The 21581-nt window shown below is 35.7% G+C and overlaps 1 protein-coding gene across 3 annotated transcripts in view; it reads right to left on the bottom strand.

The window, feature by feature from the left end:
• The window catches only part of SLC16A1 (solute carrier family 16 member 1), a 42618-nt gene that overhangs the window by 11113 nt on the left and 9924 nt on the right, over positions 1-21581 (bottom strand). Inside the window, exon 2 of one of the 3 annotated variants that reach the window (XM_072644379.1) lies at positions 1810-1911. The exons of the other annotated variants lie outside the window; for them this stretch is intronic. The gene's annotated coding sequence lies outside the window, so the exon portion shown is untranslated. The remainder of the gene's footprint in view (positions 1-1809; positions 1912-21581) is intronic. 3 annotated transcript variants of the gene reach the window in all.

The following is a 21581-nucleotide window of genomic DNA, read 5'->3' on the forward strand; positions in this document are numbered from 1 at the left end:
TCTACCTTTGGGTTACACATTTTTTGAGGTGGTGAAATCTACAGAGTTCCTGTATAGGCATTGGGGACCCTTTTACACATTTAGAGGAAATCACAGACACAAGCTATTCTTAAGCTTTACTGTAGATTTTCCTGGAGTCTTACTTTAAGGTGAGGGGCAAAGGAATTTATGGGGGGTTGACCACAGTGAACCCAGAGACCAATGAGCTGACATAAACATCACACACAAACATCTGGAAAATTAGCCTTGTCTCTGATGACTGTTAAGATCTAAAGCATATCTTTTCCTGTACAACTAGAAATGTGAAGGTTGATGTCAAAGACCAAAGATGACCAGAAATCAGTTTTTCTCCCAGGACCAATGAGAAATAGACTCTGGAGGTTTGTTCTTTCACTCACTTATTCATGTAAACATTCAAGCACCACCTGCCATGTGCAAAGGTATATACTCAGATTCTGAAGTAGACATAATGTTTAATTTATTCCTGTCCTCAAGGAGCATACAATATAGCAGGTCCAGCCATAAAAAGTTTCGCAATTGCTAGTGCCATAACATAACTAGGAACTGAGTAACCCCACAATATTAAAAGGTTGGAGAGGAGAGGAGATATGAATTCAATTCAACAAATATTATTAACTAATTTGTACAAGGCTGGAGCTTGTTGGGGTAACAACAGCAGACTTTTTACTCTAGAGGGATCAACTTCTAGACAGCTTCCTCTTACATACTGACACAGAAAATCAACATTCAATCAATATTGGTTTGAGTGCTTCTTTCTAGGTTCCAATGGAATATATCTAGGGGTCTAAACTTTGTTCTCAGACTCTCCTATATCAAATTCCTCTCCTCTGAAAAAAGCTCACATACTCACTCTGTTCCTATGCTAGTAATCTCATTCCTCACTATCCTATTCCTGAAGCTACATGAATCCCAGCTTCACTGTTATGACCGAAGAAGTTAAACTTTAAAAGAAGCAAGCTGCTCCCAGCTATACGTAATAATTAGGATCACAGATCACAGATTTATTTATATTTCATTCCTAATGCAGTAATATGAACTTTCTGGAGGTGGGAAGGAAACAAGCCTTAGAGAAAGTTCATTTGAGGAAATGAATGGGGAAAATGTTTTCACCTTCACCTCTAAGGTACCATGCAGCTCAAAAATCTCCAAGCCTTTCTAAATTTGGAAAAATATAATCATAAGAAATGGTATTTGGCATGAAAGCATGTCTGACATGCAATAAGAAACTAGCCTCTAAATTGGTTCTGAATCCAGAAGCACCAGGACTAAAAACAACACTGCATTAAAATAAAGGGCAAGCGAGCCCTGATGTCTCAGGACAGCAGAGGCAGAGGCTCACTCAAGGCTGTACAGCTGTACTTATTCAAGTAAAGTTAAACTCTGTCAGCAGCTTCTCTTCTGGCAAACTTTCATGAACAATTCAGTCCAACTGTGTGATTCCAAAGAAGCCAATTTCACAGAATCAAGTTGTTATGTAACATCACAAGCAAAGAAGACAAGTACACCAGGCCAATCCACAGCTTTCGACCTAAACACAATAAACTACTTGTGTTATTGTCTAGGTTTCTTTTCTGCGTTAAAAGGCTAAGCTACCCTAGCATGAGGTGAATGATCCAGACTGCTTCATTTGTCTCCTGCCCTAAACAAGAAATAAAGCTTTCCCTACAGAGTATACAACAAACCAGTAAACTGTGAACAACAATGGTAACTCTTGTTCAATCTCTTGGATCTCCCACTCTATTTTATGTAACACAGCACTACTGATCTTTCAGGGCTGCTCTTCCTTACTTCTGCCTCCTGAATCCTTGGCTTCCTTCAAGACAGATCAAAATTCAACTTCTGCAAGAATCCTGATGAAAAATCAGCTCTGCAAGGACCTTACATTACAATCTAAAGGAGGAGATAAAATGCAGAGAATTAAATATGATACAAGGTAGAACATGATTAAGTGCAAAGAGAGGGCCAACAAAGTAAAATAGAAGACTTAAAAAATAAAAATTCTATTGATCTGAAAGGACTGATAGAGGAAGGCTTCATATAGCAAATGGTTCCCAGTCAAGCCTTGGAAAGGCTTCAATAGGTAAGAGAGGTGAAAACAGTATACGTTACGTAGCAGGAACAATTTGTCCTAATGTACAGAGGCAATAAAGAGAGGATCAGGAGATTGCAACTATGTGGGTTTATCTAGAATTGAATTCAATTTAACAAACTTATATTAAGTGCCTACTTTGCAAAAGGCAATGGGGTATAAAAAGGCAAAAAATTAAATAGTCCTTGAAATCAAAGAGCTTACTTGTACACAAATAAATGCAAAGTACAAAAGAGGGAAAAGTAGGTTAGTAACCTGGGGTGGGAGAGGGTAAAGTATGTTTCAAGAAAGGGCTCAAACAGATGGTACCACAGCTTAACTTTGTAAGAGATGGAGGTGAGGAGGAAGTATGTTCTAGACATAGGGAAATACAGAGTGGCAAAAGAATGGTGTGGGAAATGAAATATCACAGACAGGGTAAAATTAGAAGGCATGTTTGATTAGAATGGAAAGTTCACGAAAAGAAATAAATTGAGGCAAAGCTGGAGAGGTTAAATTGGAATCAGACAGTAAAAAATCTTTAATGTCAAAAACAAAATGGATTTGGTATTTTATTTGATAGGTAATGGGGAACTACAGATGACTTTGGAAAAGGATCAGTTAGTTCCCTGCTCAAAAGCTTGTGACCTAGGTTATGTTTAACATTGGGAAAACTCTTTGGGCATCTGGACAAAAGAAAGAATGGCGTGGAAAAATCAAGGACACTAATCAGGAGGCTAGATAACAGCACAGGTAAGTGATCATGAAGTCTGGAATAGATGTATCGAGGGGAATGGAGAAGGAGGAAACACATGCCAGAAACAGTGCCAAAGTTCACTGCCAAGATCAGCCCTGCTGTTGAAGGAGGCCACCCCTCAAGGAGGTTAGCCAAGAAATTCTACTCCCTACTGATATGCCATCTACTGTTCACTGTTCCTTTGCCCCAACTCATGCACTCTGGCTTCAGGGCTCATACCCGCTCTTATTCTCCCAGTCAATCACCAGTTGCTTATTAGCATAGCACTACCCCTCCCCACATACCGATTTTTCAGCCCCTTCTACTGATTGGTCACTTCCTCCTGAAATTTCCATTTTAAGCAAGTGCCTCTGTCAGCCATGTTTACTCCTTGATTCCTCAACTCCCCAGACTTCTTTCTCCCATTTTTCAGGAGCCTTTCACCCGGGAAAATGTCTTTGCCACAACTCCCTCACACTGCCTTTCTTTGACTTGAAATCCACTAAAAATTCAACTTTAAATTATACAATATGGGAAGTGTGTTTAACAGTTCTTCTAAAGAGACCTGCCTTCCCTCTAAAATGATGTTAATTTAAAACATTCTAAGCTCCAATTTTCTATGCAATCAAGCAAACTGATTAACAAGGTTAATTTATCTGGGAGTAAACATGAAGCAAAGCTGTTTGATATTTCAAAATGTTTTGAAAAAGCCAATACATAATTAAACTTAAGCTTTACTGTAAACTATGATTTGTTGCAATTTTATTTAAATAATCATATTTTTAGCATTTAAGAGAGTCTCAAGTTTTTCATCCCAAGCATTTTTCTGTATTCAGAACATCTTTCTTTAAACATGTTAAAATTAGCTTTAAAACCTTCAAATTATCAAGTGAATTTAGAAAATAACAAGAGGAAAGAAAAAAATAGTAAGGAATCATGCACTTAAAAAAACAAGAAAGAAATCTTTTAAAAGCTAGACATGAATTCTAGCACAATTCTGCCAATGTTTTACAATAAATTTGGCTGCCTATATTTCAAGCTCTAAAGGCAGAGAATAAGAAATATAAGAAAAATCATTATCATGCCATTAACATAAAACTGCCATTTTAAAAGTCTGTAAAGTTTTACTGTTTCATAAGGAACACATACATGCCTAAAACCACAAGTATTATTTATAATGGGGATAAGCAAAAGTCTAACCCAATAAGATCATGAGTGAAACAAGGATGCCCATTATCACCAATATTATTCAATACTATATTAGAAATGCTAGCAATAACAATGAGAAGAAAAATAAATTGAAGAAATCTAAATGGGCAATGAGATATTAAAACTATCTCTTTTTGCAGATGATATAATGATATACTTGGCAAACATTAGAGATTCAAGTAAAAAGTGCAAGCAATAATTTTAGCAAATTAGTAGAATATAAAATCATCAGCATTTCTATATGTCACCAACAAAACCCTGAAAGAAGACATAGTAAGAGAACCCCTATTTAAAATAACTGTAGTGGAAATGTTTAATATGATTGTACACATATAGACTATATCAAATTGCATGAAAATTTAGAACTCAAAATCTTAGAAAAGTGAATACTGAAAACTAAAACTAAAAAGCCAAAATAATAATAAAATAACTGTAGAAAGTATAGAATATCTAAGTATAGAATACAGAATATAGCTTTATCAAGATAAACCTAGGACTACATAAACATAATTATAAAACACTTTTTATACAAATAAAGTTAGATTTAAATAATTGGAGAAATATGAATTGTTCATTGGTGGGCATAGCCAATAATAAAAATGACAATTCTACCTAATCTACTTATTCAATGCTATCTCAATTAAATTACCAAAAATTATTTTATCGTGCTAGAAAAAAATGGTAACAAAAGTCATTTGGAAGAACAAAAGGTCAAAAATATCAAAGAAATTAATGAAAAAATGTGAAGGAAGGAGGTTTAGCAGTACTAGATCTTAAACTATATTATAACGTAGTAATTATCAAAACTACCTGGTACTGGCTAAGAAATAAAAAAGTAGATCAGGAGAACAGAGTAGACATGCAACACAACAATAAATCTTTATAGTAACCATGTGTTTGACAAAAGTAAAAATTCAACTTTTGGGATAAGGACTCACTATTTGGTAAGAACTGCTGGGGAAACTGAAAAGCAGTCCGGCAGAAACTGTGCATAGACCAGTATGTTACACCATTTGCTAAAAATAAGGTCAAAATGGATACATGACTTAAAATGGATACATGACTTAGACATAAGGTGAGAAAATAAAAAAAATCAGAAAAACCTGGAATATATTGCCTATCAGACTCATGAACAGGAAAAGAATTTATGAATAAAAGAGGTAAAGAACACTGTCAGGTATAAAATGGATAATTTTGATTACATTAAAATAAAATAAAACCCATGTAGCCAAGATTAGAGGGAAAGTTGAAAATTGGTGGAAAATTTTTTAATAAAGTTTCTCAGATAAAGGTTTCACATCTCAAATATAGGAGAACTTTGTCAAATTTATAAGAATATGACTCACTCTCCAATTGTTAAGTGGCCAAAGGATATGAACAGGCAGTTTTTCCATGAAATAAAAAATAAAAAATACATATAGTAAGATGAAAAATGTTCTAAATCATTGTTGATTGGAGAAACGCAAATTTAAAGCAATTTTGAAATATCTCACACCTATCAGACTGGCTAAAACGGTAAAAGGGGAAAATGACAAAAGTTGGAGAGAATGTAGAAAAATGGGGACACTAATACACTAGTGGTGGAGCTATGAACTGATTTGACCATTTTGGAGAGCAATCTGGAATTATGCCCAAAATATAAAACTTCATATACCCTTTGACCCAGCAATACCACTATTAGGTTTGTTTCACAAGGTAATCAAGGAAAAAGGAAAAGAACACATATGTTCTAAAATATTTATAGCAGCTCTCTTTGTGGTGGCAAAGAAGTAGAAATTGAGGAGATGGCCATCAATTGAGGAATGGCTAAACAAGTGGTGGTACATGATTATGATGGAATACTACTGTGCTGTAAGAAACGCTGAGCAAGTTGATTTTAGAAAAGTATGGAATGACTTGTATGAAATAATGAACAGTGAAATGAGTAGAACCAAAAGAACATTGTATTCAGTAACAATATTGTTCAAACACAAATGGTGGCCCTTTCTAAAAAGTGCATATCAGGGAACAAAAGAAAACTCAAAAAGCAGTACAGAAAAGCAGGGTACTTTTAAAAACGCTAATATTTATTAAATGGTTGCTTTTTAAAAGTAAACAGTGTGAAATGGGGATTCATGCCTTCACACTGAATGCTCTTTCTGTGTTGTGCCATATACATGGAAATGCTTTTTTTAAAAAATTTAAGTTCAACAAGAATAAAAAAATTTTTTTTAAAGAATACATAAATAAGCAATTTGAAAAGGATAATTTCTAGAGTGAAATCCTTTTCACAACTCATTTACAATATCCCTCTGAGAAAAGGGAACACAGATACTATTAGTATTCTAAAACCCAAAGGCTCAAGCGGATTAAAATTTAAGATTTTATCCTGCATTGTCCTTTTTCTATTAGCCTTGCTATTTTATTTATTTATGACTGCCTCACAGTATAGAGGCTAAAAGTGATGAAGAGAAGCTCTTTGTCATTTCAACTTGTGAAGAAAAACTGATTTTTTTTTTTGTTATCCTATGACTCCTAAAAGTGATTGGTAAGACATGGTGTGCCTTCTAAGATGCAGGATCTGGCTCTGAATGAAAAGGTTGTAATATACATAATGGGACTGAACTAGGCTTCTTCTAAATCTCTAGTTCTACAATTCATCTGAAGTAATAACTGACTGCAAAGCCAGTCACTTCTATTTTTTTTCTCAGAAAGGAGTTACAAAAGAGTCAAGAATACTGGGAACAGTCTTCATTATGTTTTTTATGTTTTTCCCTCCCCCACCCACGTCTAACACAAAGACCTTTATGTGATGTTTTCCAAGGTGATAGGGATGATCCGTTTCTTAATATTAATAATAAGGTAGAACTTAATATTACTAACAAGGCAGAAAAGACTCCAGAATCACTAAGTTTAAAAACTTGTTTCTATAATGTGGGAAATATAGCACAAAGTTTGAAGTTCACTTGGAAACTTTTCAATCTTTTTGATTAAGTTCTACTCTAATAGAAAAGCTAGTTTTACTGGAGAGTTCCAGATTCAAAACTAGCTGACATAACTACTTGTCCCCACAAGTGGACTTTGCACTGGCTTCACAGAATCTAATACCACTCAACCTAAGTTAACTTCTACAACTTCTCCCCATCCAATTTTTTACCCCACTTCAAGTAACAGAGTAAAAGTAAATGGTTACATATATCCTTGTAAGAAAGCAAGCAGAAGAGCTGACAAGGGAAGAAATTGAGCTTTTTATCCTACTTAGTTGGCCAAAACCCAAGGGCTGTGAAAGCCATTAATATCTTTTGATCACAGAATTAATGATCAGAGACTCAAAAGTTCTAATCCTGGCTCTGCTATAATAAGCTTGTGCAACCTGCTTCCTGTCTTGAAACTCACAGGGAAGCTAAATGATTATACTATGAAGTGCTATTTGAAGAAAACTATAATATACTATCTAAAATGTTTAAAAGTATTTAAAATTTTTCCTTCATAAGAGGAATTTTAAATATTTTGTTTTTAAATAAAAGCAAGATCACCTATTTGCAATTCAAAAATCTAAATTTGTTTGACAGGTAGCAGTAAGTAGGTTTTAGTTGCTGTTGTCGAAATAATCAAATTTCCCCATCAATAACTGGTAAGTGTGCTGTTATACTTTAACCTGTATAATCTCAAAAGGGATTGCCTGAAAGCTACCACCAATGAATTCCCAGTAGCTTCCCCATTTACTTTCTAAATACCTTTAAGAACTTTCTGTTTCGAACTATGAAGTCAGATGCCCTAAGGATTATGAACTGATTTAATGACTGAAGAAAGAATGATACTTTCCCCCCACCCACAGTATTCCTTTTTTAGTTGTGAAGATGAGAAAAATAATGATATAAAATCTGCTGTTTTAGCTAAAATAAATGTGAAATGTAAGCAAAAAATCCTATTAGTTTAATAATAAACTCAACAATTGTAAATACATTTCATAGGATTGGAGATTTAGAACTGGAAAGGATCTTAGAGGGACTTCTGGTCAAGATGACTGTTTAAATGGGAAGCAGTCCACCCAGCTCCAACATATTTACTCCAGCAAACCCCTAAAATTTTGCACCACACTGAATGAGGACCAAGAAATCCAATGAGAAACTATAGGGTCTTTATCTACACAATAAGTCAGCCAGAAGTCTATAGGAACCCTAATAAAGAAGGGCCACTAGCAATGTCAATGCCAGTGCAGTGACCCCATCACCTCATGACAGGACTACCAAACCAGTCGGCTGATTTAGGGTGAATGATGACAATGGAATCCAAACTGTAGAGAGTTAAGAGGAAAGGAAATGAAAGTGCTTATTGTGGAGAGTCTCCTCACATCTGACCACAAAAGAAAGGAGAAAATTGGGACAATGGCTAGTGGGAGTGAATGCATCAACTGAAGGTTTCTGAAAAATGGGGATGACATGGGCAATAGGGAAGCAGCCAGTGGACAAGAAGAGAGTGAAGATAAGTGACAATGGAGATGATAGAGAGGGCAATCCGTTGGAGAACAGAATCATCTGTGTACGTGGTCCATTTGTCTTACCAAGAAGGGTCACCCCTTTATGTGAGATATGGGTGGCAGAAGGCATCTAGGTGATGTGATGTCAGAAGGGGAAAAGAGAGAGTTCTCTGGAAATGGTCTCAATCTTTTCAGTAAAATATAAGTCAATGTTGTCTGCTGAGAGAGTGAGAGGAGAGAAAGTCACGGGAAGCTGAAGGAGAAAAAAGTTTGGAAGAGCCAATGTGATAAGTGGGATAGTGAGTTCATCATTTAGAGAGGTGTAAAAGGATTGCTTTGCAGCAGTGAAGGCCCTTTTGAAGTTATGTAATAAAAATTGGTAGTGGATCCAGTCAGCACAGGGTTACAGAACTTCTTAACAACTGCAAACAGAAATTCAAAGGCAAAAATAGATTTCCACAAGGACAAGATGAACACCTGTAAAAATGAAACAAGAGTTTGTTTTTTTTTTTAATGAAATAAAAGCTCTGGAAGAACTGAAAAGAAAATAACTTAGAAGAAAAAGTGGTACAATTATCCAGGCACATAAATCAAAATAGATCAAAGAAAAATCAATGACATGAGACAGAAAGAAATAAGAGAACAATTAAAAATTCAAAAACAGAAAAAATGTATGATGACATTAAAAATCACTAATTAGAAAACTGGTCAAGAAGAGATAATTTTAAGAATTTAAAATTTATTTAAAAACATGATAAATAAAAGTCTAGATACTTTTTTGGCTTTTAAATATTTTCTTTTTCAAAAAAACCTTATTTTCAGTTTTCAACAATCCTTTCCATAAATTTTAAATTTTCTCCCCTTCCCTCCCCAAGATGGAATGCAATCTTATGTGGGTTCTACACATACATTCTTTATTAAACACTTTCACATCAGTCATGTTGCATAGAAGAATTAAAATGAATGGGAAAAATCATAAGAAAAAACAAACCAAAAAAAAAAAAAAACATAACAAAGAGAAAACAGTATGCACTTCATTCTGCATTCTGACTCCATAGTTCTTTCTCTGGATGTGGATGGCATTTTCCATCATGAGTCCTTTGGAAATGTTTTAAGTCCCTGCATTGCTGTGAAGGGCTAAGTTTATCAGAAACAGTCCTCACACACTGTGGCTGTTACTGTGTATAATGTTCTCCTGGTTCTGCTCATTTCACTCAGCATCAATTCATATAAATCTTTCCAGGTTTTTTTTTTGAAGTATTCTTGTTCATCATTTCTTATAGGACACAACTTGTTCAGTCATTCCCCAAATGATGAGTATCCCCTTGATTTCCAGTTTTTGGCCACCATAAAAAGTGCTGCTATAAATATTTTTGTACGTGTGGGGACACTCTCAAGAATTCTACATAAAGACTGCTCGGATCTATCAGAACTAGAGGGCAGAGTGAAGCTAGAGAACATTCATCAGTCACATTCTGAAAAGTTCCAGGAACTTCATAGCCAAAGTCCCAAACTCTCATATCAAAGAGGGGAAAATACTGCAAACATCCAGAAAGAAGTTGCTCAAATACCAAGGGACTCTAGTCAGGATGACGCAAGACTTAGCAGATTCTGCAACAGACAAGTAGGGACTTAGAAACATTCCAAAAGGCAAAAGAGCTAGGCTTACAACTAAGAGTAACTTAAATGCTGAAAAAATTGAGCATAATCCTAAAGAGAGAAAATGAACTTTTCATGGAAGAGAACCAAACATTTCTGATGAGAAGGCCAGAAGCCAAGTTTGAATCTTGAAGTACAAATACAAACTTCAGAAAAATTTAGAAAGATAAATTTATCTGAGCAATTGGAAGAACCTCTATGGTGATACAATGCTAACATTCTTCCAAACAGAGGAAAAGAACCAAGGTTCCCTTTAGGAATTTCATATCTTCAAGAGAAACTGAGAGAGTCGATACCTTTTTACAGATGGGGAAAAAAGGAAGGGACCCTAGAATTCATCTAGCCTAAACCTCTTAATTTATAGGGGAAAAAAATTGATTCTGAGGTTATGTGATTTGCCTAAGGTCTCAGGTTACCAACAGATCCAGAATTTCAACTCAAGATCTTGGACTCTCAAACCAGCCTTCTTTTCACACTATACTAAAACAGTCAATGATATTCAGCATTTGAAAACAGGGTTTCATGAAGTTAGCAGGGAGCTAAGAGAATTTATCTATAAAAGGCTATACTAATCACAATGTAGTATTGAGTTTGAACAAAGGCTTCAATACTTACTAGCTATGTGACCACAATCAAGTCACTTCACCTCTCTAATCCTATTTCTTCACCTGTAAAATGGAGCATAAAATAATCAGATTTAGAGCTGGACAGAATGGTAGAGGCCAACTATTCCAAACTTTTCATCTTAAAGATGAGAAACATGAGGCCCAGGAGTTGAGCGATTTACTAAATAATAATACTTCAACTATCCTCTTCACAAAAATTGTTTAAGGAAAGGAGCATTATAAAAATTTTGAAGTGATGCACGAAGGGTATTATTATGAAGTCTCATAACTCATTCATGTCTAAGCTCTCCCTTTCAGTTATGTACTCTCAGTTCTTTACAAATCTAAAAAAAGCTTTTCCTCAGCTTCTAGAAAAAATAATTAGATCTGACCCTTCCAATTCTTCAAATTCCTCACCTAGCCTCTTGCAATTGAATATCCCTACCTTTCCAATCTTCACATCCTTCCATCACCAACACTCCCCGATACAAATTCTGCACCAACCCTACTTTCCTCAAATTCCTATCCATCCTGCAAAGCTCCACTTAAATGTTACTTATTTCAGAAGCTTCTTCCTTTTCTCTTACTCCTCCACAAACACATCCTTCAAGTGACTTGTCCTTTCTTCTTCACACAGTGCCAGAACATCTGCCTCTTTGCAACTGGTAGCATTTACTTGTCTTCTCAGGACAAGTAGAATAAATGGAATCTGACTTTCACAAAAATATATTAGTTTACATGGAGACAGCTATCATAGGTCTTCTCTTCTTCAGGCCAAACCTCCCCATTTCCTTCAGATGACATTAACCACAAACCAAGCATCTGTGCAGAAAAAGGAGCTCATAATACGCCTCTGTCAATGACTCACTGTAGTAGAAAACACAGGAAATAGTCTCCAGCTGCCTTAGTTTGCAATTCAACCTAGGTGTTTAAGGTCTGGTTAAAATTCTTATGTTACAAGTTAAAGGTTAAATGGTACTTCATATTGTTCACTGATAGATCTCTGGGTTTTTCTAATACCCAAGAATGATGGCTTTTTAAAATGGAATTTCTCCAGAGCACTGTGCCCCTCTTCTTGTGCCTCTAGGCTTTTTCTGTCTTCTTCTCTGGCCATATTTTACGTCACTCTATCCACCACAGTCATATACACACAAACAGTTCAAGTGCTAAATATTATGAGTGTTAACTGTAGCTTTCTCTAAAGGATCTATGCCAAATGTGATCCAAAATATACCATACTGTATGATGTTCATGCAAGATTTTAACATATTTTCATTTAAAATTGAAGCTGCATTTAGCTGAAAATGATTTTTTGTAGAGTATACATTTCCAGAATTTGATTTAAGACCCAATTTCCTCATCTGTAAAACCAAGAGGTTACAAGTTAGATGACTATTTTATGTGCTATTAATATAAAAACGGTAAGGTAAAAGGTGGAAGTCTAAATATAGTTGAAGATCACTTTATTCACTTACCTTGACTGATTTAAAACACTAAATCCTTCCCAGATTGCTCTTCTGAATGTCCATAGGACTAAAGGGATTCATTCTCTATGCACATTTTTTAAAAATCCAGTTAACAAATTCCAGCATTAGTAAGGATGAAAAAGGGAAGGAAGGAAAGAGAGAAGTAAAGAAAATAAGCTTCAGTCTACACTCCGAGTCCATCAGTTCTCTATTTGGAGGTAAATAGAATGTCACATCATGAGTCCTTTGGAATTAAGGTTGGTCACTGCATTAATCAAAGTTCGTAAATTCCTCACAGTTGATTATCTTTACAATATTGTTTTTATTATGTAAACTGTTCTCTTGATTATGCTCAATTCACTCATATCAGTTCACACAAGCTTTCCCAAGTTTTTCTGAAACTACATCCCAGTCTATCATATCACACCTATCAGATTGGCTAACATGACAAAACAGGAAAATGATAAATGTTTGAAGAGATGTGGGGAAGTTGGGATACTAATTCATTGCTGGAGGAGTTGTGAACTGATCCAACCATTCTGGAGAGTAATTTGGAATTATGCCCAAAGGACTATAAAAATGTGCATACCTTTTGACCCAGCAATGCTACTTCTAGGGTTGTATCCCAAAGAGATCATAAAAATGAGAAAAGGTCCCACATGTACAACAATATTTATAGTAGCTCTCTTTGTACTGGCCAAGAACTGCTGAACAAGTTGTGGTAAATGAATGTAACGGAATACTATTGTGTTATAAGAAATGATGCACAGGAGGACTTCAGAGAGGCCTGGAAAGACTTATATGAACTGATGCTGAGTGAAATGAACATAACCAGGAGAACATTGTACACAGCAACAGCTACAGTGTGTGAGGACTGTTTCTTAGCCCTTCACAACAATGCAAGGACCTAAAACATTCCCAAAAGACTCTTGAAGCAAAATGCCATCCACATACAGAAAAAGAACAATAGAACTGGAATGCAGAATGAAGCAGGCTATCTTCTCTTGTGTTATGCTTTGTTTTGGTTTCTCTCATGGTTTCTTCCATTTGCTTCAATTCTTCTATGCCACATGACTAATGTGAAAATGTGTTTAATAAGAGTGTATGTGTAAAACCCACATAAGATTGCATGCCATCTCAGGGAGGGTGGAGAGAGGGAAAGGGAAAAAAATTTAAGATTTATGGAAGTGACGATTGAAAACAAATTAATTTATTAAAAAAAGAAATGAATGAATTTAAATGTAAACAATTGTAAATCACATTTACTTGTTTAAACTCAAGTTTAAAATGCTTATTTTTTTGAAAAAAAAAATGAACAGGTGAACTTCAGAAAAACCTCCAAAGACTTATATGAACTGATGCTGAGTAAAAGGAGCAGAACCAGGAGAACACTGTACACAGTAACAGCCACAGTGTGGGAGGGCTGACTGATAGACTTAACCCTTCTCAGCAATGCAAGGCTCTTAAAAAATTCCAAAAGACTCATGATGGAAAATGCCATTCACATTCAGAGAAAGAACTATGGACTCTGAATGCAGAGTGAAGAAGACTATTTTCTTTTCTCATGGTTCCTCCCATTCTCTAATTCTTCTATACAACATGACTAATATGAAAATATGTTTAACAGGAATGTATGTGTAGAGCCTATCAGACTGCATGCCATTTGGGGAAGGGGAACAGAAGGGGAAGACATTTTAAAACTTATGTAAGTGAATGTTGAAAACTAAAAATAAAAAAACTACAACCCCTTCATCATCTTACAGCACAATATTGTATTCCATAACATTCATATAACCTAACCTAATCAGCCATTCTCCAACTGATGGGCATCCCCTCAATTTCCAATTTTTTGCCACCACACACACACAAAAAAAGCTACCGTAAATATTTTTGTACGAGTCCTTTTCTTCTTTCTTTGATCTCTTTGAAGTATTAGACCTAGAAACGCTATTATTAGGTCAAGGGGTATCCCACAGTTTATTACCTTTTCAGGCACAGTTCCAAATTACTTTTTGGAATGGTTGGGCCAGTTCACAGCTCTACCAACAAGGCATTAAAGTACTGTTTTTCTCAAGGTCCCTCAAGCATATTTATCGTTTTCCTTTCCTGTCAACTGAGCCAATTTGAAGAGTATGAAGAGGCACCTCAAGAGTTGTTTCAATTTGAATGTGCCTAACTGTTACTGACTTAGAGCATTTTTTCATGTGGACACTGGTAGCTTGGACTTCTTTCTCTGAAAACTGCTTATTCATATACTTTGTCCGTTTATCAACTGGACAATAACTCTTATTCTTATAAGTTTGACCCAGTTTCCTAGATATCTTAGAAATAAGATCATCACAGAAGCTTGATGAAAATATTTTCCCCCAAATTTACTGCTTCTCTTCTGATTTTAACTTTAGTTCTTTTTGCATAAAGCTTTTAAATTTTATGTAATCAAAACTACCCATTTGACTTCCTGTGAAACTATTGTTTGGTCATAAATCTCTTCCTTACCAATAGATCTGACAGGTAATTTCTACCATTCTTCCATTAATTTGCTTATGATGTCACCCTTTATGTCTATCATATGTCCCTTTTGATCTTATTGTGGTATACTTGGGAGATGTTAGTCTATACCCAGTTCCTGCCAGACTACTTTCAAGTTTTTCCAACAGTCTTGTCCCAAAAGCTGGGACACTTGGATTTATCACACTAGGTTACCGTGTTCACTTGCTTCTGTATAGTGTATATAATCTGGTCCACTAATCTGATCAACCCTCTCTATTTCTTACCCAGTACCAATTTGTTTTGACAATTACAACTTTGTAGTATATTTGGAGAGCTTAGGTGTACCTATTAATGTTTCTCTTGACTCCTTTGTCTATATGTCAAATTTTCTACTCAGCTCTGGTCTTTTCATCAGTAATTCTTAAAGTCCTCTATTTGGTTAAAGATCCACTTTTTTCTCCTGTAAAATTATATTCACTTTTGCTAGTTAAGTTATTGTGGTTTTAAAATCTAGATCCTTTACCATCTGGAATATCATATTTCAATCTCTCCATTTCTTTACAGTGGTGACTACTAAATATTGTGTGAGCCTGATTATAGTTCCTTTAATTCTTTTCATTTTCTGGCAGCCTACAGTCTTTTTTTCTTAACCTGGGGAGCTCTGGATTTTGACTCTATTATTTTTGCGAGTTTCCATTTGCGAGTCTTTTTCAGAAGGTAATAACCAGTAGATTCTTTCAACTCTGATCCTATGTTATCTCGGCAATTTTCTTTTATGATTTCATGAAATGTGTAGACTTTTTGTGTTCATGGCTTTCATGTTGTACAATGACTCTCAAACTACCTTTCCTTGATCTGTTTTCTAGGTCACTTGTTTTTCTTAATAGCTCACATTTTTTTTTCTCCAGTCTTTTCACTTTATTATTATTATTTTTTTTGATGCCTTGGAGTCATTAGCTTCCATTTGGCCAATTCTAATTTTCAAACAGTTACTTTCTTGATTTAAGTTTTAAATATTTTTTTCCTAAGCTATTATCTTTCTTCCCTAGTTCACTTCCCATTTTTTCTACTGCTCTCATGTGCTTTTAAAAATCATATTTAACTTGAAAAAAATTCAAAAACTTTTTGTTTTATTAACTTTTAAATATTCTTGCTGGACTTAAGACCAAGCTGCATTTTTCTTTGAGAGTGTATTTGTAAATGTTTTCAAGTCATCTTCTGCGTGTCTGGATCTTCCTTATTGCCATAGTCTCTTTATAGTGGGATTCTTTTTCAATTTATTCATTCTTTCAGTCTTGACTTTGGACTTTATACTAATGCTAAGCTCTGAACAGTTGTCAGGTGAGATGTCTGGTCTGAACTGCTGTCCTCAAGTCCTTCTGCTGTTTTAGGTATGGGGGGTGGAGGGAAAAGAGAAGGGACTTGTAAACTTTCAGTGTTCCCAAACTGGTGTGATCTGAAATGAGGTCAATTTACTGCCCTCCTGGTCTAAGCTCTACAAGTTCCCAATCCAGGTTTGGATCTATCTACTTGTCCTTAGTTGGAAGTTTCAAAAGACTGTTGCTCAGGCATTGTTAGCCCACTGGGAGGCTCTGCAAGTGTAGAGCAACTCAATTAGAGCAACTCAAGTGCCTACCACCCTTTGGGCTGGGACTCCTGTCCTGGTTATTTCCGATGCAGGTTTATGTGCTAGGTCAAAGGCTAGAACTGAGTCACTGCTCTATTCCTGGGATCAGAGCCACAAAGGTACCGTTTTGCTTCCAGAATTGGTTCTTAGCTCAGTTTATACAGCTAGGGCCAACACTCCTCCCTGCTTTGCATCTGTGACCCAGAGATGAGTAGAGGGTGAACAAAGCTGCCAGATGGAACATATTCCTGCACTCAGTGCTTGTAAAGAGTTCCTCTGGGATCTCTTTCTGCTCCAGTGCCCTTTTTTGGTTCCTGGACACTGGAATGCTCCCCACCATATGCTCCTAGCCAATTCTTGTCCCTATTGTCTGCAGATCTGTCTCCTCAAGACATCCTGGGCTGGAAAAATGACTTCTTCTTGGCCTTCCCAAACAAAATTTTGTCTGGTACATTTCTTTCTCTTTGTCAAGGAATTATGTTGGACAAGCTAGGCTAGAAAACATCCTGTCTATCATACTTTTGTCTCTTCTGGATATTTTATATTTCTTTTTTATACCCGGAGAGAACTGAAACCTTTAGTTGTTCCTTTGGGTCTCTGGGAAATTAAATTATTTTCTATTCACAAGTCCTAAATATATTCTTTTTAGTTTCTGGTCCAATTTATTGTCAGCAGAGCTACCTCTACCACCAATTCAACAGACGCTGACAAAAGTTATGGGGGATGCAAGGTCAATATAAGTCAATAATGTTACATGGTGACCTTAGAAATTAACTGGATCTATAGGTATCTAGAATAAAGAAACTATTCTGCTTTGGTGAGACCATATCAAAAATAATATATTTCGTTTTAGATGCAATAATTTAAAGAGAAAGATAAGTTACAGTACATCTAAAAGGCAGTGAGTGACCTGTATGTTGAGGAAACTGGTAACATTACCATAAGAGATCTGATGCAAAAAAAAAAAAAAAAAGTGGATTGTTTAGCCTCAAAAAGAAGTCTTAGGCTATCATGATGAAGAAGGGTTAGACTTGCCTTGAAGACAGAATTATAAGTGATGGATAGAATTTTAAGAGAAACAGATTAAAAATTTTGACAATTAGAGCTGTTCAAAAATAGGTTAGAGGCTGCTTTAGGACAATCACCAGGGGTCTTAAAGTAGATCCTGAATTATGTCTTTCAGGAACATTGTAGAGAAGAATTCTGTTCATATACAGATTGGACCAGATGACCTCTACAATCTCTTCCAACTCATTCTGTGATGGCACTCCAACTTTGTTCCAGGAATAGTTTTTCTGTATTCCTTTTCTTTTTTTTTTTTTTTTTGCCAAAGGGCATGTAGAAAATTCTCAGGGTTTATTGACTATAGGTTTCCTAGACCCTCTGCACAGTATATCCTGGATAGTTTATGTCCAGTTCTTAGTCTCCATGATCAAGTCTTTTTCCCAGGTTTTAGTCACTTTACTATTTTATCCCTTTGCTTCTCTTTTGTCAAAACTAACCTTTTACCACCCCCCCACCCCCCACCTTGTCCCCTAAAAGCCCTAAGATATTTTCAATACTTTATAAGTGAGTATATCATCAACCAAGTAAAGCTCTGAACTGAAATATCTGAAGAGGAAAGATAACTGAGAAATGATATGCATATGACACTGATCCTGTACCCTGGATAAATAGATAGGATTTTTCTGATACCTAGTTTGAAGTCAATTCATCACTTAACAAAGAGGTAGGGCTACTTTAACAATACTCAGTAGAACCCAGTCCAATTAACTATGCAAGCTGCTGGAAAATGAGAAAAGAAATACTTGATCCTTTCCATCTTCCTCCAACAGTATTCTACAAGAAACTGTGATGTGCTCAAAAGATACAATTTTAAAACTAAAGAATGATTACCCACCACTATATTTACTTCTAGACACATCCACTCAATTTACTAGCCTATTTTCTTAAAAGAAACACAATAATATTGTTCATCTGTAAATTAATATGCTCTGGATAAAGAAAAAAAGCATTTGTCACGTTGGCTGTCTAGCCATACATAAAAGAATGCACTGACACCCAAACCTCTACTCTTCTTACACGAAAATTAACCAATTCAAATTTCTTAACACTGTCCTTTCCAGGTTCTTGGAAGGAAAGTAGTGTATCAACCCTAAAGCATTACAATAAACCTGAGCTATTTTTAACCATTTCAGTGATCTGACCAACAGAATAAGAGATGCTAATCTTTTATGGTAGGAAAGAAAAGGATAGGAGGGGTTCATCTAGCATACAGAAGGTAATAAATACTTGTTAATTGTTAGGAAACCTTGCTAATCAATAGATGTTTCAATGACAGGTACTGGAGAATCACAGGTTCAATTCTTCAGTTCAGAGGTCTATTTTACTGCCTTGTCCTTCCCCCTGTGCCAACATCAATATAGTTTCTGGCAGAGATGAAAATAAAATAAGCATAAATTGGTAAGGCAAAAAGTTGATTTACACTTTTTCTTTAAAAATAATTTCTATGAACTCTGCTACTTTTTAAAATGTGAGTCACATAGATTTTCCATTTACTTTTTCAACTCTGATAAAAAAACTTGAACAAAAAAAATCACATGACCTTTAATTAGATAACTTGAAACTGAATTTATGAGACTCCAAGGAAAAAAATTAAATATATTTTAAAATGTTTATCTAGAAGAAAGTTATGTAGGTTTTCAGTATGTTAAAAGGATTTTTTTCCCTTAATTTACCTAGCCAGAGTAAGTCAGTAAAACATAAGAACAAAGTACAGCAATGGGACCTAGGTTACTAACTTTAATGTTCTAGTTTCAAGACTCAGTAAAAAACACTTCAGTGTTTTAGGTATAGAACTCATGATTTGAGAGCATTAAAGATACTGTGAACTAATCAGCCATTCTCTATTACTACCAGATTTCAAGCATGGTCTGAGTGATATTGTTTGTGCTCATGATTGAAGACCCTGGTTAGCTAAGTACAGAAAAATTCCCCACTACTACTATCTCATGCTTCTGTGCCAGGCTTATAATCTGTTTGTTGAACACCAGCTGGAATTATCCATGTCAAAAGCAAAGTAGGGAATAATATTATCTTTCAAAATAGCAGATGAATCAACAACAGGAAATTTTATTCTGGATTTGATGCTCATAAACAGAGGGACCTGGCTTCTGGTGTGAAAACGATGGGAACCTTAAAGAGAAGTGACCACTCCCTCCCCAGAGTCTGTAACAGAGGAGAAGAAAGCTAGGTGTAATCTGTCATAAATTCTAGATTTTAGGACAGTAAACTTCAATGAGTTCAAAGGAAGAAGAGACAGGAACAGAACAAAATTCCACAGAGAGAAGTTAGCCAGGAATTGTGGGAAATTCAAGAATGACACAAGAGGAGATAATTCCAATAAGTAAGAAAAATGGGAGTTATTTGAAGAGACCAATGTAGATGCACATGGAACTCAACAACCAACTTACATTTACAAAGAAATATGTAGGAAATGGAGGCAAGGCCAGGTAATAGAGTATGAATATAAAAATGTGGCACAGTCTTATAAAAATATTGGGATGAGATGAGGCTGCTGAGTAAAATTAAACAAAATGTTCTCTGTTTTAGCTATAATGGAGGAAAAAGGAGACCCACAAAAGGGATTCTTTGCACCTCAAGTCAGTAGACATCTAACTTACTTGCAGAGAGAAATGGCTGATGTAGCCAACAAGTTAAACTATAAATTCATTTCTAAAGTCTTACGAAGAAAGATGATGGACAATTAAAGCAATGTCATTTCGTAAGAGACAGCTAGGTGATACAATGGATATAGTGCTGGGCCTGGAATCAGGAAAACCTGAGTTTAAATCCACCTCAGACACCTTCTAGCTACGTGACCCTGAGCAAGTCACTTAACCCTGTTTTCCTCATCTGTAAAATGAGTTGAAGAAGGATATGACAACCTCAGTATCTTTGCCAAGAAAACCCCCAAGTCACAAAGAGTAAGACAACTGAAAATAACTGAACAAATATTAATCATCTTATAAAGCAGAGAAGTAATTCAATGTAAGACCAATCTAAAGAAAGCATAGCAAGATATCCAAATAGAGAATCATCTCAAGGGTATTCAAAGGACAAAAACAGAAGACAAATGGAAAAAAAATGCAAAAATTACAAGCAACTTTTTTCCATCAAGAATAGCAGAACCACATGAGGTAAAGAGGGTTTCGATGAAAAGGACCAGCTCACACAAAGATAACTTTAACAAACATTGCTACTTATAAAGGAAAGAGAATAGTTCCTAGCAGGAACTGTCTCAGTATGTGATCTCCATGCCAGCTGTGTATTTCCAGGAGTGGGTAGCACACAGGTGTGGTTGGGGATAGAATCCATGCTCTAGTTGAAAATCTGAGACAAAACCAGTATGACAACAATGGGAGACTTGCCCTTTTAGGGCAAGGAGGAACAAAGTGAAGGTATTTCCTAAATTGCCTAATAAGGAGTGCAGAAATAAGGAGTAGGAAGTAGAGGAATTAACTCATCTAGCAACAAACTGAAAAGGGTTATTATTAGGTCTTGGCCTACTTGTATCCTGGGAGGCTGAGGTCATACCAGTCAGGCCAGCCTTCCCTGGTCAATACCACCACACTTGAACCCCAACATCATAGGCAATCCTTGAGAAGTAGAAATAGCACTAAAAAACAATCATAAGCAGGAAAAGCAACTAGGTTAGAAACAGAGGAGATCTGTGCTGCAGGCAATAAAATGGTGAGGTCACTGAGGGACCAAGTTATCAGGTAGATAAAGGAGAAGATGCCAAAGGTATGGGGGAAGGGGGAGATTCTCTAAGTAACAAAAAAGAACAGCTGAAAAATCATCAACAACTACCAACCCGACTGCTCTCTTTTCTATACAAAATCTTTATGAGGGTCATCTAATCAATCACTAAGAACATCCTAAATGAAATAATACTAGGGAACAAGTAGGCTTTCACATACAATCGCTAATAATGGACTATATTTTTATCACCATCCCCAATGCCCCCCAAGTGACTGAAAGGTATGGAAACTATAAGATTCCACCATGCTTACTGTTTGTCTGCCTGTCATGTTAACACGGAGATTTGTGCTGGTCACAAAGATTCACCACTGTGATAGATGAGATCTAACACCTTCCAGGTCAAGAAGGGATTCCACATTGATGAAGAGGGCCTCCAAATGCTACCTTTTTTCAGATGATGTACAGATACTACAAAAT

Source organism: Notamacropus eugenii, chromosome 2 (assembly GCF_028372415.1).
Source record: "Notamacropus eugenii isolate mMacEug1 chromosome 2, mMacEug1.pri_v2, whole genome shotgun sequence".
In the NCBI taxonomy this organism is placed as follows: Eukaryota; Metazoa; Chordata; class Mammalia; order Diprotodontia; family Macropodidae; genus Notamacropus; species Notamacropus eugenii.